General features: G+C 41.4%; 1 long non-coding RNA gene across 6 annotated transcripts in view; it reads left to right on the forward strand.

The window, feature by feature from the left end:
• Positions 1–212: 212 nt before the first annotated feature.
• The window catches only part of LOC100937966 (uncharacterized), a 123,119-nt gene continuing 107,473 nt past the window's right edge, over positions 213–15,858 (forward strand). For 5 of the 6 annotated variants that reach the window (XR_010139016.1, XR_010139015.1, XR_010139012.1 and 2 more), the window contains exons 1-3: positions 230–529; positions 3,769–3,909; positions 14,669–15,700. This is a non-coding gene — a long non-coding RNA (uncharacterized LOC100937966). Of the gene's footprint in view, positions 530–3,768; positions 3,910–14,668; positions 15,701–15,858 lie in introns of all 6 variants that reach the window. The other variant, XR_010139017.1, reaches the window with a different exon arrangement.

Consider the following 15,858-nt stretch of genomic DNA (forward strand, 5'->3'; position numbering starts at 1 on the left):
ACCGGGATATTGTTCCATCAAACCTGGCAGAATTCTATCAATTGGCTCTGTCCCAGCCTAGTTCCTCTAATTATTATAGCTACCCAGGAAGCCGCCTGAAGAGTGAAGGCATTTTCTCTTTGTGAAAGCCAAGGAGTCAAAAGGCCACTCTATGGCATTTCCGGTGTGCTGGACCAGCCTGCGTATCACGGTTGCCATAGAAACCTGACGTCATAACGGCGACCGTGAAGACTTTTAAAATAGAGACCAACATGGCCGGGCAGGAAGAGCAGGGTCCCGCCTTCAGGTGTTTGGGACTCAGCTGAGGGTGTGGGTGCCCCGCGGTGGGGGCTGAACCTTCCTGGGGTGTGGAGAGACGAAAGGAGCCCAGATCCAAGTTCCCTCGTTCCCGCTTTGGCACAAGTTGCCCTGGCGGTCTCATGAGAGAGAGAGAGAGCTGGGACCCTCCTCGCCCCAGTGAGTGTGATGTCTTGCTCCGGGTGTCCTGGGGCAACTTTCTATAAAGGCGGGACGTGGGAGGATCAGACAGGTAAGGACTCTCTGAGCCCAGCGTCCCCTTCTGTAAAATGAGGATAAGAATGCACACCCACAGGATTGCTGCAACCTGCAGTGATAACACAGGTGCAAGATGATAGGTAGCCCTGTGGTTGTTATGGGACGATGGGTGCTTTATGGATTCAGGCTATTTCTTTTCTTTTATTTTTTGAAAACAACACAAATTTATTATTTTACAGTTTTGGAGTTCAAAAGTCCAAAGTAGGTCTCACTGGGCTAAAATCAAGGTGTCAGCAGGGCTATGTTCCTTCTGGAAGTTCTAGTGTAGAATGCATTTTCGTTTTTTTCCAGCTTCTAGAAGCTGCTGGCATTCCTTGGCTCATGCCCTCACATTACTCTAACCTCCATATTGTGGTCACATCTACTTCTCCGATTTTATTGCCTCCCTATTTCCCTCGTAAAGACCCTTGTAATTATATCAGGCCCACCCATATGATCCAGAATAACCTCACCATTTTAAGATCATTAACTTAATCACATCTGTAAAGTCCATTTTACCATGTAATGTAACATATTCACTTGTTCCAGAGATTAGGACATGGATTTCTTTTGGGTAGAGGAGTGTTATTCAGATATGATCCAGAATAACCCATATCATCCAGAATAACCTCACCATTTTAAGATCATTAACTTAATCACATCTGTAAAGTCCATTTTACCATGTAATGTAACATATTCACTTGTTCCAGAGATTAGGACATGGATTTCTTTGGGGTAGAGGAGTGTTATTCAGCCTACAGCACAGTTGTATATTAGATATTGTGCTGGATAGCCTCAATTTGTCTCTTCAAAGCTTCCACCCCTCATCACCCTACTCTGTGCTTCACAGGTCTGATCCTTATAGATTACATCAACTCAGATCCCTTCTCCTTAGGCTTCCAGTTGGGTTTGGCCAATGGGAGATACTAGCAAGTGAGTGAGGGAAAGATGGGGTATGTGTCCCCACTGCCAGATTCCTTGGTGTTGGGCTACAAGTTGGTAGTAGTTGTGTTCCTCTACCAAGGGTTCAGGCAGTTTCATCATTCTTTTTTAAAGCTGTTATTAGGTGATAGATGGAAAGGAGAAGAAAAGGCTCTGGTGAGAAACTCGTTGTACCTTCTGTTGTTATGATCACTACCCAATTGTATCAGTGTCATTGGTCACTAATTCAGTGCCCAGCATGGTTGCAGGCACAGAGTCACTTCAATAAAGCATAGTGATTGCTGGAGTCTGTCTCTCCCCAGGAAGCACTTCATGGGGGCAACTAAACTTATATCAGGTGTCTGAAGGAGGTGGATTCTGATGATCTAGGTCATGATGACTGCTGAAGCTTCTACTTCAGACTTGAAGGACAGCAGTCCTCAGGAGATCTCTAGCACTTCCATCCTTGGTGGGATATGATGCCTGGCTCAAGTGAGTTCACAGATCTGAACAGAAGTGTGTTGCAGAATAGTAGCTGTGTAGTTCACAAAGTAGTCTAAAAGTAGAGCAGCCAGTTTGATCTCATCACTGGAAAAGAGGCTCAACAGGTGGACTTCATTGCGTGCATCAGCAGCTACATGCTTTGTAGTATCCCTTGAGGCCCATTTGGAGATACCTTTCTTAAAGCAATGAATTGTTCAGTTGGGGAAGAAACTTGATATTTAACATGCATTTGTAATAAATTTACACATAGTTTTCTGACTGTATAAATAATAATTCATTATTCCCATGTATCTCGGATGGAAGTTGAAATATGCAGGTGGTTAGAAGGTCTTCATAGCAATTTGAGATTGTAATATGCATGCTTTCATGGTTAGCGTGTTTTCATCCACTCTGCAATGTAATTTTTTAAGAGGCCAGGAATTTATTAAGTGTTAGTTAAATGTCAGGTACAAGAATTTAGTATTTTTGAAAATAACAATTACTTGATAGTTTGCCCAATTATAATGATACCTAGTCACATCTCCTAAAATAACCAGATAAGCCTAAGTATTATTATTATTATTATTATTATTATTATTATTATTTCCTAGGAAATAACATTTTCAGTTCTATAGTACCTGGGCTCCCTACCCCTCCTACCGCCCTGTCTCCAGGCAAACACATTTCTGTCACTATAGATTTGGTTTTATGTCCTAGAAATGTATTTAAGTGGAATCATAGAGAGGTTTTTTTAAGAGGAATCTGGCTTTTTTCATTCACCCTATTTAATTTTAGATTTATCCATTTCGTTGCATATATCAATAGTTTATTCTTTGTTATTGCTTAATAGCATTCCAGTATATGGCTATACCACTATTTGTTTTATCCATTCACCTGTTGATGGATATTTGGGTTGTTTCTAATTTGGGACACTTATAAATAAAGCTGATATGAACATATGTGAATAAGTCTTTTCACAGACATACGTGTTCTTTCTTTGGGGTAAATATTTAGGAGTGCAATTGCTGGATATATGGTAGATATAAGGTTAACATTGTAAGAAACTGCCAAGCTGTTTCCAAAGTGGTTGTACCACTGCTGTCACCAGCAGTGTATGAGAGTTTTATCCTCCCCAACCTTGCCAGTGCTTGATATGGTCAGTCTCTTTAATTTTGGCCATTCTTACAAGAATATAGTAGTATCTCATTGCAGTTTTCATTTACATTTCCCTAACGATTAATGTTGTTGAGTATCTTTTCATGTGTTTACTTGACATTTGTATATATATATCTTCTTTAGTGGAATGTCTATTCAAATATTTTGCCCATTTATTTACTTGTCTGTTTTCCTCTGACTTTTGTGATATTTTCTATATTCTGGATACAAGTCCTTCATCAGATATAGGACTTTAAACACTTTCTCCTAGTCAGGGACTTGTATTTTCATTTTCTTATCCATATTTTTGGAAAAGCAAAAGTTTTTGACTTTGAGGAAGTCCAATTTATTGATTTGTTCACTTACGGATTGTGGTTTTCGTGTCAGATATTAATGTGATAGCATGACTACAGAGAGAATACTTGGAATTGTAATAGCAAGCAGGGATAAGCCCACATTTCCACTAGGTGACAACTTCACTGTCATTCTGTGTGGGGGAGAGGGTTGTGGGATGGAGCTGAGGAAGACGAAAAGCATCATTGCACAGCTTCCAAGTAACTGAATGGGGACAGGACAGCCATCATCACCCCATCCCCTGTTTTTCATGTGCTTTTTCATCCTCTTACCTTCCTACTCATTCCTTGTGCTTTCTTGTCCTCTTACTCTCCCATCTAGTGTAACATCAGACAAGGGTGTTGACTCTGCAGCACAGAACCAGTAGTTTGTGGAGAAGAATGAGGTGTGGTGTTGAATCTGCTAGACAGGCTACTGAAGCAAAAGTCAAGAGATCCAGATCCCATCATGGGGACACTTTAGGTAAGTCACTACCCTTCCTTCAGATTAGTCTATACAACAGGATAAAAATACCCAATACTCCTGACCACCCGGAATACTCTGGAGTTTAAGTATGATCTCATGTGGGAAAGCAATCTTCCCTCCTCCTTAGAAAAGTAGTGTACATTTGAGTAATTACATTAATAGGGATATTCCAGATGTCCCAGAACTCTGCATGGTAGGCATTAAATTAATGGTGCTCAAGTGTGAACTGTTTTTTTTTTTTTTTTTTTTTGAGATGGAGTCTCGCTCTGTCACCCAGGCTGGAGTGCAGAGGCGTGATCTTGGTTCACTGCAACCTCTGCCTCCTGGTTCAAGCTATTCTCCTGCCTTAGTATCCTGAGTAGCTGGGATTACAGGTGCTTACCACCACACCCAGCTAATTTTTGAATTTTTGGTAGAGACAGGGTTTCACCATGTTGGCCAGGCTGGTCTTGAATTCCTGACCTCAAGTGATCTGCCCACCTTGGCCTCCCAAAGTGCTGGGATTACAGACGTGAGCTACTGCGCCTGGCCAAATGTGAAATGTTGAGGTCAGGATTTTTCCAAGTGTGGTCTATGGATCACTTCATCAAATTCATCAGGAGGTGCTCGTTAAAATAGCAGATACTTGGACCTACCTTAGATCTGCTGAATCAAAACCAGGGAGGTGGGATGGGAGGTGTCTCCATTTAAAATAATATCTTCAGTTGGTCTGGTACTCATCTTAGTGCATTCTGAGCTACTATAACAAAATATCATAACTCGGTAGCTGATAAACAACAGAAATTTATTTCTCACAGTTCTGGAGGCTGAGAAATCCAAAATTAAGGCATTGGCAGCTTCAGTGTTTTGGTGAGGGCCCACTTCCTTCATAGATGGATGACTTCTCACTATAACCTCCCCTGGTGGAAGGGGCTAGCTAGCTCTCTGGAGTCTCTTTGATAAGAGCATTAATCTCATATATGAAGATAGAGCCCTAATGACCTGAAAACCTCTCATAGCCTCACCTTCTAATACCATCACCTTGGTATTAGATTTTAATATGAATTTGAGGCGGGGGGGGTCACAGATATTCAGACTATAACATCATCCATGTTTGAAAAGCACTGCTATGGATGTACAAGATCTTCTTATAGTTTTAAATCATTTAATATCTAATTTCATTGATAGTTGCTCCTGCTACTCAGCTTAAATATCTGTCTTCTTTGGTCTGTTAAATAGGCAACAGTTCCTTCAATTAAGTAATATTATTTCAGCGATTATATGTGAAGTACTAAAGTAGGCACTGAGGAAATAGCACAGAGAATAAGATAGGCAGGGTCCCTGGAGGTATCATTCTAGTTTGGGAAAAGTGGCAGTAAGCAGGTAAACAAGTCAATAAGCCATGTGATTTCATATGAGGATATGTGTTTTGAAGAAAATAAACAGGTGGAGTAGAAAATGACTGAGACAGGGATTATTATAGATGGGGTTGTCAGTGAGGCTCCTTCTCAGGAAGTGACACTTGAGCTGAGTCCTGAACGATAAGAAGAAGCCAGGCATGGAGAGGCCATTTTGTTAGTGTCCCTGTGCCGTGTGTGGACACCATTGATCCAGGAGCAGAGGACAAGCTGGAGTGGCTGGAGCCTGGCACATAAGTGCAGACAGGTGGGAGATGAGATCGAAAGGGTAGACAGGAGCCACATGGTTTCAGTCCTGTAAGGAGTTTGAGGTTTTTGTTTGTTTGTTTGTTTGTTTGTTTTGAGACGGAGTCTCGCTCTGTCGCCCAGGCTAGATAGAGTGCAGTGGCGCAATCTCGGCGCACTGCAAGCTCCGCCTCCTCGGTTCACGCCAGTCTCCTGCCTCAGCCTCCCGAGTAGCTGGGACTACAGGCGCTGGCCACCAAGCCCAGCTAATTTTTTGTATTTTTAGTAGAGATGGGGTTTCGCCGTGTTAGCCAGGATGGTCTCGATCTCCTTGACCTCGTGATCCGCCCGCCTTGGCCTCCCAAAGTGCTGGGACTACAGGCGTGAGCCACCGCGCCTGACAGGAGTTTGAGTTTTATTCTGAGTGTGGAGGGTTAGAGTATGAGAGTGATGTGATCTGATTCTTGATGTGGAAGCTGACTCTGGCTGCTGTGTGGAGAATGGGCTGGAGAGGGACAAGATAGGGAGTGGGGATAACCATTAGGAAAATATTGCAGAAGTCCAGGAGAGGGATGTGTGTGGATGAGGCCAGGGCTGCAGCTATGTACAAAGGGAGGGATGGACCTGGACAGGGCATGTTTGCAGGTCGGGCAGGTAGGACCTGCAGTGGCTGTGTGCCTGGGGTGTGTGAAGATAAGGGAGAGTTAAGGAGAACCCCTGGGCTTTTTGTTTGGCCATGCAGAGAAGTGGTGGTGCTGTTTTCTGAGATCAGACCTTCCAAGTGCTTTGAGATGTTCTCAAGTTATTTAGTTCTACTATAACTAATATTAGTAATAATAACAATAAGTGATTTAAAAACTATGTTGGTTGATGAATATGATTCAGCTGTAAGACTATTAAGCTTTTTTTCCCCAGCATCTCTGTAGGAGAATTTTTTTAATAATGTGATTACTCACCATTTATCTTTTTAAAAACTCAAACACAAGTTTGTTTTTTTTTTCTTTTATTATTATTATTATTATTATTATTATTATACTTTAGGTTTTATGGTACACGTGCGCAATGTGCAGGTAAGTTACATATGTATACATGTGCCATGCTGGTGTGCTGCACCCACCAACCCGTCATCTAGCATTAGGTATATCTCCCAATGCTATCCCTCCCCCCTCCCCCCACCCCACAACAGTCCCCAGAGTGTGATGTTCCCCTTCCTGTGTCCATGTGTTCTCATTGTTCAATTCCCACCTATGAGTGAGAATATGCGGTGTTTGGTTTTTTGTTCTTGCGATAGTTTACTGAGAATGATGATTTCCAATTTCATCCATGTCCCTACAAAGGACGTGAACTCATCATTTTTTATGGCTGCATAGTATTCCATGGTGTATATGTGCCACATTTTCTTAATCCAGTCTATCATTGTTGGACATTTGGGTTGGTTCCAAGTCTTTGCTATTGTGAATAATGCGGCAATAAACATACGTGTGCATGTCAAACACAAGTTAATAAATATATTTTTAATGTTTTGTCTTCTACATTATGTACTGTATAATGCCAGTTTTATGGATGTAGCAAATGAGTGACTATAAGGTGAAGTAAAAGTATTTAAAGTCACTCAGTCTTTACATGGCAGAACTAGGGCTTGTCTCTATTCTGTCTCCAGAGCTCACACTCCTGACCAATACACCTAGGAAGAAGAAAAAGCATTTGTGAGGTATGGTGATTACCCAAGGTCACCATCTAGAGTTAATCGTTTAGATCGGTCACTGTGCCCCAAGTATGTGTCCTGTCTTGCTCCCAGCTCCCTGTTCATTAAACTTGGCATTAGCCTTGTTACTATGTGTAGTGAATCACTTTTCAAGGGCTTAGGATGGATGTTTTCCTGAGGTTAACCTGCAGGTAACATAAGAGTGTACTAAGTACCTTCAAATGAAAAGAAATGGTGTGTTGATTTTCTTATCCAGCCCCAAACTGTACTGAAAGAATAGAGGAAAATTTCCTAAATCATACAAAATGTGCTTTTTTTCTGTCTGGCTCCTTCAGCATCTTACCATGAATTTTACATTTATTGTTGTCTATAGTTGTAGATCATTCATTCTCATTAATGTGTAATATTATGTTGTGTGGATATTTTGCAATAAATGTATCTATTATGGGGATATGGCTGTTTTTCAGTGTTTGACTTATTATGAATGATAGTGCTATGAATGTCTTCTACATATCTTTTTTTAACTGTTATTTTAGGTTCAGGGGCTCATGTGCAGGTTTGTTATATAAGTAAACTCGTGTCACAGGGGATTGTTGTACAGATTATTTCGTGACCCACGTAATAAGCCTAGTACCCATTACTTTTTCTGATCATCTCCCTTCTCCCACCCTCCACCCTCTGGTAGGCCTCAGTGTCCGTTGTACTCCTCTTTGTGCCCATGTGTTCTCACCATTTAGCTCCTACATATAAGTGAGAATATGTGGTATTTGGTTTTCTGTTCCTGCATAGTTTGCTAAGGATAATGGCCTCCAGCTCCATCCATGTTGCTTCAAAGGACATTATTTCGTTCTTTTTTTCTGGCTGCATAGTATTCTATGGTGTATATGTACCACATTTTCCTTATCCAGTCTACCATTGCTGGGCATTTCTGTTGATTCCATGTCTTGGCTATTGTGAATACTGCTGCAAGTAGCATGTGTCTTTATGACAGAACAATTTATATTCCTTTGGGTGTATACCCAGTAATGGAATTGCTGGGTTGAATGGTAGTTCTGTTTTCTGCTCTTTGAGGAATCATCACACTGCTTTCCACAATGGTTGAACGAATTTACCCTCCCACCAACAGTGTATAAGTATTCTCGTTTCTCTGCAACCTTGCCAGCATCTGTTATTTTGTGATTTTTAATAATAGCCAGCTGACTGTTGGAGATGGTATCTCATTGTGGTTTTGATTTGCATTTCTCTAATGATCAGTAATATTGAGCTTTTATTCATATGTTTGTTGGCCACATGTATGTCTTCTTTTGAAAACTGTTCATGTCCTTTGCCCATTTTTTAATGGAGTTGTTTTTTTCTTGTAAATTTGTTTAAGTTCTTTATAGATGCTGGATATTAGACTTATGTCAGATGCATAGTTGGCAGATATTTTCTCCCATTTTGTAGGTTGTCTGTTTACTCTGTTGATAGTCTCTTTTGCTGTGCAGAAGCCCTTTAGTTTAATTAGATTCCATCTGTCAACTTTTGCTTTTATTGCAGTTGTTTTGATGTCTTCATCATGAAATGTTTGCCCGTTCCTATGTCCAGAATGGTATTGCCTAGGTTGTCTTCTAGGATTTCTATAGTATTGGGTTTTACATTTAAGTCTTTAATCCATCTTGAGTTGATTTTTGTATATAGTGTAAGGAAGGGATCCAGTTTCAATCTTCTGCATAAGGGTATCCCAGCACCACTTATTGAATAGGGAGTCCCTTTGCTTGTTTTTGTCAACTTTCTCAAAAGATCATATGGTTGTAGGTGTGCAACCTTATTTCTGAGCTCTCTATTCTGTTCCATTAGTCTATATGTCTGTTTTTGTACCACTAATATGCTGTTTTGGTTACTGTAGCCCTGTAGTATAGTTTGAAGTTGGAGAGTGTGATGCCTCTTGCTTTATTCTTTTTGCTTAGGATTTCTTTGGCTATTTGGGCTCTTTGGGGTTCCATATGGATTTTAAAGTAGTTTTTTTCTAGTTCTGTGAAGAATGTCATTGGTAGTTTGATAGGAATAGCATTGAACTTGTCAATTGCTTTGGGCAGTATGACCATTTTCTTGATATTAATTTTTCCTGTCCGTGAGCATGGAATGTTTTTCCATTTGTTTGTCATCTCTGGTTTCTTTGAGCGATGTTTCGTAATTCCCATTGTAGAGATTTTTTTTTTAACCTCCCTGGTTAGCCATATTCCTAGGTATTTTATTCTTTTTGTGGCAATTGCGAATGGGATCGTGTCTTCATTTGGCTCTAGGCTTGGTTGTTGTTGGTGTATAGGAATGCTAGTGATTTTTTTTTTTTTTTTTTTGAGACAAGAGTCTCGCTCTGTCACCCAGCCTGGAATGCAGTGGCATGATCTCGGCTCACTGCAACGTCCACCTCCCGGGTTCAAGTGATTCTTCTTCCTCAGCCTCCTGAGTAGCTGGTATCACAGGCACACACCACCACGCCTGGCTAATTTTTGTATTTTTAGTGGAGACGGGGTTTTACCATGTTGGCTAGGCTGGTCTTGAACTCCTGACCTCAAGTCATCTGCCTGCCTCAGCCTCCCAAAGTTCTGGGATTATACGCATGAGCCACTGCACCCAGCCTTCAATTTTTATATGTTGATTTTGGATATTGAGACTTTGCCGACATTGTTTATCAGCTTAAGGAGCTTCTGGGCCAAGACTATGGGGTTTTCTAGATATAGGATCATGTCATCTGCAAACACTTTGTAGCATGGTGGCAGTGGAATCCGTCCTTGTTCACACATGCCAGTAGCAGCTGCAGCTGCAGTGTGGTAGGATGCACACTGCCTGGCTGCAACAGGGTGCTCATGGATGCCAGGGTGTCAGCCTTCATGCACGCATTTGCAGCAGCAGCTGGCATTGACAGCACGGCTCAGGGGGATGGGGCCCCAGCCAGTGACTGTGCACACCTTCATGCTGGTGGTGGTGTTTGCACTCTCTGTACAAGTTCCCGTGGGTGGCAGTGGCCACTCAGGGCAGGTGTGGGTCTGCTTTTCTCCATGCGTAGTTTTATGCTAACAGCAATTTTGGTGCTGGCAGGGAGGAGGCTGGCAGGCTCCGTGCCTGCCAATGCTCCGACAACAATGGCGATGTGGCAGGAGGGAGGCAGGGGGAGGGGTAGGGTGTACTCAGCCAGCAGCAGTTGCATTGCAGACCGCACATGCACACATGTGCTGGTGAAGGAGGGAAGACTGCATCTGCTGATACACACACACAACAGCAAAGCAATGTAGAGGGTGGCCATGGGCGAGTGTGCAGGCAAAGCTGCATTGGGGAGTCCGCAGTCGGGGTAGGGTGCAGGTGGGCTGGAGCGAGTCCACTGGGGCTGCTTTTCTCTGCTGGAGCACTCTGCCAGTCAGGAGCAGTCTGCTAGCGCAGGGGCTATGACATGGGCCTGCAGGAGATACCCGGGGGCTGCACTGCAAGCAGGCATGACCAGGCTGGGGCCCCAGGAGAGGCCAACAGACTGAGGGGTGTTCAGGTCAGACCAGCCGTGTCTTATGGGCACGATTGCCCTGCAGCGTTCAGGTCCGACAGTTCCCCTAAGGCTAAAGTCTTCTATAGGAGTGAGTCAAGCCTAGGGAGATGGGCAACCATGGCCATGCTCCACTACAGATGCTCCTGTACCAAACTCTCTGGGCTCCACTCCAGCTGGAGTTCTGCCCCTGCCAGTTCTCTGAGTAGCTCTCACTGCCAATTCAAGTGTCCATGGTGGTCAAGGGGTCTTCTCCTGCAGGGATTCCAGAGGCCCATGGCGAGAGTGGGTTGCTCCTTGCCTGTTCAACCCCTTCCCCAGGAGTCACTGGGGACCAGGAATGACCTGGTGTATGGTAGCCCTGAGCAGCGTTCCCAGCTTCCTCCCGCTTCCACCCAGTATCTGTATCTCCCTTCTGTCTGCTCTCAATGCCTTCCCTCAAGATCTGCTAGGAGTGTGCTAGTCTTCCTGATGCCCTGTCCCTTTGTGGGAGACATTCCTCCTAGCTGTATCTAGTCGGCCGTCTGGCGCCCTTTTTTATTTCTCTACGTATCTTTGAATGGACATTTATTTTCATTTTTCATGTGCGTGTACCGGTCCTCGGCCTAAGAATAGAATTTCTGAGTCATAGGGTATGTGTATGTTCAGCTCAGCATATACAGCTAAGCAGTTTTCAAAGTGGTTATTCTAATTTATGTTTGTATCAGCAGTGTCATAGTTTCACTGCTCTACATCCTCGCTGACACTTGGTATACCTTGGTAGCTTTTGTTGTTCTGATGGATGTGTGATTAGTATATAGTATCTCATTTTTCTGTTTTAATTTCTGTTTGATTTAATTTTCTCTCAAGTTTTAAGTTTCTTTTAATATAGACAAGATCCTTTCTCTCTCTTTTTAACTTTCCAATTTATTTGCTTAAGGTGCTGGAGTTTACATTCTCAGTTTTGCTGATTGTATCCCTATTGTGTTGTTCATGTTACTCAGTTTCCTTTAAATTGGTAATTAGAGTTAAAGTAAAAGGTAATTAGAGTTAAAAACTTAATCCTATTTAAATTTTTTTGACAAGGGTGTCTTAGATGTGGCATTATGTACAGTCATGTGTCACTTAGCCACAGAGATACATTCTGAGAAATGCATCATTAGGAGATTTTGTCATTGTGTGAACATCATAGAGTGCACTTACACAAACCTAGATGGTGTAGCCTACTACCTACTTAGGCTATACAGCCTATTGCTCCTAGGCTAAAAATTCATACAACATGTTACTGTATTGAATAATCTAGGGAACTGTAGCACAAAGGTCAGTATTTGTGTATCTAAGCATATCTAAACATAGAAAAAGTACAGTAAAAATATGATATAAAAGATTAAAAATATATACATCTATACATGTGTATTGGTGACTTGCAGGACTTGAAGTTGCTCTAGGTGAGTCTGTGAGTGAGTGGTGAGTGAATATGAAGGCTTAGGACATTACTATACACTACTGTAGATTTTACAAACACTGTACAATTAGGCTACATTACATTTATAAAATAGTATTTTTTTCTTCAATAATAAATTAACCTCAGCTTACTGTAACTTTTTAACTTTATAAACTTTTAACGTTTTTAAACTTTTTTACTTTTGTAATAACACTAACTAAAAACACACATTGTACAGATATGCAAAAATATTTTCTTTCTTTATATCCTTATTCTGTTACCTTTCTTTTACTTATTTATTTATTTATATTTATATTTACTTATTTATTTATATTTACTTTTTAAACTTTTGTGTTAAAAACTAAGACACAAACACACACATTAGTCTAGGCCTATACAGGGTCAGGATCATCACTATCACTGTCTTCCACCACTAATCTCGTCCCACTGGGAGGTCTTAAGGGACAATAGCACACATAAAGCTGTCATCTCCTAAGATAACAATACCTTCTTCTGGAATACCTTTTGAAGGACCTGCATGAAGCTGTTTTATAGTTAACTTTTTTTAATAGGTAGAAGGAATACATTCTAAAATAACAATAAAAAGTGTAGTAAATACATAAACCAGTAACAGTCATTTATTATCATTAATAAGTATTATGTACTGTACATAATTGCATGTGAAGAATGTATTGTGATATGACAGTTAGGACAGCTACGTGAGTACGTGATAGGAATTTTTTGGCTCCATTATATCTTATGGGACTGCTGTTACATATGTGTTCTGGAGTTGACCAAAACATTGTTATGCAGCACATGACTGTCCTTCTTAGAGCCTTATATGTATCTTAGTCACTTCAGGCTGCTGTAACAAGTTACCATACAGTGGTGGGTTAAACAGTGTATTAGTCCATACTCACATTGCTATAAAAAACTACCTGAGACTAGATAATTTATAAAGAAAAGAGGTTTAATTGACTCACAGTCCTGCAGGCTATACTGGAGGCATGGCTGAGAAACTCAGGAAACTTATAATCCTGGCAGAAGGCGAAGGGGAAGCAGGCACATCTTACATGGTCAAAGAAGGAGGAAGAGAGTGAAGGGGGAAGTGCCACATACTTTTATTCAACCAGATCTTGTGAGAACTCATTCCCTATCATGAGAACAACAACGGGGAAGTATGCCCCCATGATCCAGTCACCTCCCACCAGGCCCCTCTTCCAACATTGGGGATTACAATTCAACATGAGATTTGGGTGGGGACACAAATCCAAACCATATCAAACAACAAGTATGTATTTCTCATGGGTCTGGAGGCTGCAAGTCTGAGATCAGGGTGCCAGCATGGTTGGATTCAGGTTAAGGGTCCCCTGTGTAGTCCTCACATGGCCTTTCCTTGGTGTGTGCATGTGGAAAGGAAACAAGCTCTCATGTCTTTTATTACAAGGGCACTAATCTCATCATGAGGGCTGTGTCCTCATGACCTAATTCCTTTCAAAGGCCCCATCCCCAAATACCATCACATTGGAGATTAGGCTTTTAACATATAAACTGGGGGTGGTGGTGGGACACAAACATTTAGGTAATAGCACAGCAGGAGCCTCATCATGTCTGTTTATCTCCTCTACTGTGAAGTTCAGGTTGATCACTGGGCTCAGATTTTGTCAGCCCAATCCCTCCATTATAACATTTTCCATGTGTTTTTCTCCTCAGGGTTTTTTCCACTTTCTGAAGATTGTTGTCTAGAGCTGTATTTCATTAGAAGTTGCAAAATGGTGATGTTGTAATTTTACAATTTATTCTGCATTTATTAGCTGGGTGTTTCCTATAACATAACTTGCCCCTATGCCGTCAACTATTAGGATTCACTGAGGTATGGAGCACACAAGAAGTGAAGGATGAATGTTTAATTCTTTTGCAGTATTTTCACTTTTCAGAACGAATAGTTGTTTCCATAGGAGCTTCCAAAGATGAGTAGTGAGTTGGTATTTTTCGTGTTTTGTTTTTCTTTTCTTGTGACTCAGACATGTTCCTGTATATAATTTGTTTTAAACCATTGCAGTCACTAATCTCTTTGATGTTCAAATTGTTTCATTTTTGTCCAGTGAGAGCCTCCTCAGCTTGGTTTCTGAATCTTTTTGACATGCTTTCTGGTATGATAATTTGGTCCAGGCTTATCTGGTACAATCCTGACCCCAGACCTGGAATCATCTGTCTCTCTGAGAGAGCCTGGTTTCTTTTCATGGGGAATATTTTTAGAGGACTCAATCTGGGTACTAATCAACTGCTTGTAGTTTGTTGCTTTTTTAGTGTACATAGCCAGTAATTATGCATTACATTTTGAAGATGATACACATCTTGGCTTCCATCCTGAATTGCTCCTCTGTGCCCTTATAGATAATCATTTTTATCAGTTTTTGTTTTAATCTTCCAGTTTTAAAAAATATAAGCAAATGTGATGTGTGTATTTATTTCCTCCCTGACACAAGTAGAAGGTGGCATATTCTACACCACCACTATCCAATGGAAATTTCTGCATTGATGAAAATTGTCTGTATCTGCACTGTCCAACACAGTAGCCACTAGTTTACCTGAGGCTGTTGAGCGCCTGAAACATGGTGAGTATGAATGAGGTATGAGTTTATAATTTTATTTGAATTTGTTTATTAAAATTAAATGGCTACATGTAGCTAGTGACCACCATATTGAACAACTACAGCTCTCTCCATTTTTTTGCACTGCATTTTTCATTTATAATATGTCCTGGAGGTCAATCCATAGCAGTGTAGAGAAGGGATCTTCGTTGCCTTTTATACATGCATGGTACTCTAGGAAGTACCTTAGATTACTCAATCAGCCTTCTATTGGTGGACATCTGTCTTATATCTAATCTTCTGCTGTTATGAATTGTTCTGCCAGGAATAGCCTTGTGTTTATGCCTGTTTTGTCTATTTGCATTATATCTTTGGAATAGATTCTTAGGAAAGAGATTGCTGGTTCCAAGAATTAATGCCTATGTCATTCTATTAAATAGCATCAAATTCCTTCCACAGGGGATGTACCATTTGAAATTACTTCTAGCAATGCATGACAATGCCTGTTTCCTCACAGTCTCTCTAAGAGGAACTCTGCTGGGGGTAAACATCATGTGAGAAATCTGTGAAAACCATTTTACTAAGTCAGGAGAGTTTGATGTTCAGACTGGGGTCCTAATCCTGTGCTTGTCTTTGAGAACTTGGTCTTTACTCCTATCTCCTGTGGCTCTGGGTCCAGTCCCTCAGCGAAGAAGAGGAGTTCTTACATGAAGCAGAAACTCCACGTCACCTCAGATGGACACCTCAAATGACTAAGTGGAAAAAATCACTCCCTTAGGGATCAGGCAGTCTCAAAACAAGTTCAGAAACATACCACTCTGACACAGTGAAGAGAAACGGAGAAAGTAAAACTTCTGCTTTCTACTTGTGAGAAGAACTAAGACTGCAAGCACACAAGTGTTGCCTTGCCCTTTCCTCTCTATGAGTGAGGTAGGTCAGGAGCAGGTAGTAGTAGCCCTTTAGCCCTAGGCAAGCAGGCAGAGGCACGGGTTACAAGGTGCCTCAGTTTCCCAAGGTAGCAGTCTGTTTCCACTCAACCATATCATTTTCTATTTAGATGCTGGGTGTATTAGGCCATACTTGTGTTG

This window comes from Pongo abelii, chromosome X (genome assembly GCF_028885655.2).
Source record: "Pongo abelii isolate AG06213 chromosome X, NHGRI_mPonAbe1-v2.0_pri, whole genome shotgun sequence".
NCBI lineage: Eukaryota > Metazoa > Chordata > Mammalia > Primates > Hominidae > Pongo > Pongo abelii.